Source organism: Tachypleus tridentatus, chromosome 1 (assembly GCF_004210375.1).
Source record: "Tachypleus tridentatus isolate NWPU-2018 chromosome 1, ASM421037v1, whole genome shotgun sequence".
Lineage (NCBI taxonomy): Eukaryota > Metazoa > Arthropoda > Merostomata > Xiphosura > Limulidae > Tachypleus > Tachypleus tridentatus.
In genome coordinates this window covers 167,664,985-167,668,200 of record NC_134825.1, presented here as the reverse complement: position 1 = coordinate 167,668,200, position 3,216 = coordinate 167,664,985, and the positions used below count along the sequence as shown (strand labels likewise).

The 3,216-nt window shown below is 33.7% G+C and overlaps 1 non-coding gene across 1 annotated transcript; it reads right to left on the bottom strand.

Moving 5' to 3' along the window:
* Positions 1 to 1,057: 1,057 nt before the first annotated feature.
* Positions 1,058 to 1,129, bottom strand: TRNAP-CGG (transfer RNA proline (anticodon CGG)). The gene has a single exon. It is a non-coding gene; the product is annotated as a tRNA-Pro (tRNA).
* Between the last annotated feature and the right edge of the window lie 2,087 nt (positions 1,130 to 3,216).

The window sequence follows — 3,216 nt, the reverse complement described above, 5'->3', positions numbered from 1 at the left end:
AAGATATGAATCAAGATTTACATGTATTTATACTAAAGTTATATAAAAATATTTGGAAGTGAGTAGTTTTTTTCAGATTTGCGACTGCAATATAAATCACTTTCACGTATTAGCCTCCAAATATATTATCCCATCGTTTTTTCGTTATACGCTCCTTGGTAGCGACGTTCCAAGTCCAGTATATCTTGGTGGAAACACTCGCCTTGCTTCTCTAAGTATGCTCCCCTGTTCTCCTTGAATTTATCAATATGAACGTCAAGGATACGGACTTTCAGGGACATGCTGCGACCCTTTTCGACTTAGTTCTACACAAGAGATTAAACAAGTTGCACATAATTTTCAGCTTTGTGATTGCCCAAGAATTCTAGAACCACTTTCTGCCAAAGAACAAGAAAAAATTTTGTTACAGTGCAATCTGCGATACTTGTTACAATCGATTAAAATTTTACGTCATAAGATGTAATGTTTCACAGTTTTCTGTTTTAGATAATATTTTGGCAATAACACATCTTTCAGTTGCAAACTTTGTTCCAAAGAACTTAGTACCAAGAATCATTGGCGTGTGCCATTACACTCATATACCCAAAACTTCGACATTTATACTAAGCACAAAATTGATTTGGTAGAGTTAGGTCGTCACTCGAACGCGCAACGAGAATCTTACCACTAGACCAACGAGTTGATGATTAGATTGTATATATTATCACCATATCCTAGTGATACCATTATTAATATGAGCTTTTACAAAAACATTATATCACAAGTGAAAATTCAATTGAGTGTTATAATTTCGATTTTAAAGTACTTATGATGAATCGTATTTTAAAAGGAGACTTCTTTGGACTCAGTTTGATTATTAGTTCAGAATGATAAAAGATAACCAATTCTATATTGAACTATAGCGTAATAAAATTACATTAAATATAAGAGGTTTTATGTTTGAGATTCACTTTTGGCAAAAGTAGAACCATTAAGTTTGTTCCAAACAGGTAACAACTACCCTAATTCGTGCAGAAACCATCATAATTATCACTCTCCAGACGAGGAGAATAACATTGGGCTCGTCCGGGAATCGAACCCGGGATCTCTCACACCCGAAGCGAGAATCCTACCACTAGACCAACGAGCCAATATAATGACTTTTGCTGCCTCTGCTATTATAGGCGATGTGCAACATACAAAAGAACTTTTACAGGACAGTTGTTTTTATCTTTTCGCCTTTGTACACTTTTACGCCTTCTGCATTGAAATTTATTTCGTTTTAAATAGACATACGCTCCCTAAGCGGCAGGTCTGCATGCTTATGATGCTAAAACTCACGTTTCGATACGCGCAGTGGACAGTGTACAGATAGCTCATTGTACGACTTTATATTTAACAGCAACTAAACAAACAAAAAAGTAACACAAATCAAATATAAAATATATTTACCCAAATTAAAAACAAATCATTATCTTGACGAAGCGCGAATAACAATCTCGACTTAAATAGCTTCTATCAGCCCAGCGTCTTCAGAAACAGAACCTGTTAGTTTTACTGACTCTTGTGTCCATCACTGATGACAATAAGAGAGGTTTAGGAAGGGTTTCTGAAATGTTAGTTTCAACTAATTGCATAATTTCTAAGAGTTAAGTTTATTTGCATTATTTAATTTTAAAAATATAGTTATAATTTGATGCCTATCATACACGTTTCATTATGGCTTGCACGATCAGCTTTTAATTATCTGCAGTAACTGGTGTTTAGAAACAAATTTCAACGATTCATCTATCCTTTTCTAAGGCCTAAAATAACATAAAAGTAAGTTCATGGACAATATTCTTGATGTTACTTGCACATATAACTTCTAAGTGACAAAAAGTATAAGATACCAAAGTTACTCGATCGTTCCACTGAAGGTGCTCCTATATTCTGACTGCTGACTGTTTATAAACTCTTTGTTGATGTTTTTGAAAAGACAGTATAAGAAACCAGTGAGATAACTAAATTTCAAAGAGTTATTGGATAAAAATATTAGGTTGCTCACCCATCCAACCACATTAAAACGTTTTCCGTGTTTCATAATAATTTTCCTTTCATATTAATGATCACAATTTAAGATATCAATGTTAAAAGACCCACAGAAAGATGTCCCAGCTATCACTAAGCCCCTATTTTAATGGAAGTCGAGAAGATTTCTATATAAAACAGAGCAATTATGAGAATTACAGTGATATAAGGTTCTTCTTTAGTTGAGTAGACTGGGAAGGGTGATCTCACTGTAGGGAATAAAGTGTACATGATTTGTGTTTGTTCTTTGATTTGTGTAATTGTGTTTCCCTGTTCTTGTTCTTAAAATGTTAATATTCGTTGAAACCCATTTGTATTTCACATGGAAATAAGATACAAACGTACCATAGAAATGTAGTTCACGACCTTTTTCTAGCGGAGAATATGGTAAAGGTTAGAGTCTTGTGTCACTGTTCATTAATATTGATAGTTCGTACAGTTGATTTAATTGTTGTGACATATTGTGTGTGACAAGTAAAGTGACCTTGGGTTGTGAGTAAACGTGGATAAGGAAACATATTATGGATTGCATATAGAGAATTTGTATCCATTAAAGGATTTTTCTATTTTTTACACAAATTATATATATTCGTCCTATAACTAAGAATTGGATTCGAGAATGTATCAAGTCACCCTTAAGTAATGTCCTATTTTAGGTTCAGAAAAGGAAAGTATTTCAAATAATTTTAATGTTATTTAATAAATAATTTAAATTGCATTATTATTAATTACTTCCTGTCACCGATTCACAAGTTTCTGAATACCACTTCTATAAAATTCTTGGGACTTGATGGAACAAAATGTAGAGAGAGTAGTTTTGACATCTTTATGTGTTCCAAGGTCTTTTCCATCAAGATAGTTCTGTAAACTTCAGAGTACATGATATTCAGATGGGACAAGGTCTGAAGATTAAAAAGAACGTGAAAGTGGTTTTTAGTTTAGATCTTCAATCTTCGCAAATGTGAACCTTCCTGTACGGAGCCGTGAATTATCCTGGTGTAACACAACACCTTTACCACTGATCAAAGCAGGCCTCTTTTCTTTCAGTGAAATATTCAAGCGCCCTAACAATCGACAATAGAAGTCTGATGTAATAGTTACATTGAGTGGCAGCAACTCAAAGTGGATCACACCAACAATATCCCACAAAACGCTTAACAAGAGTTT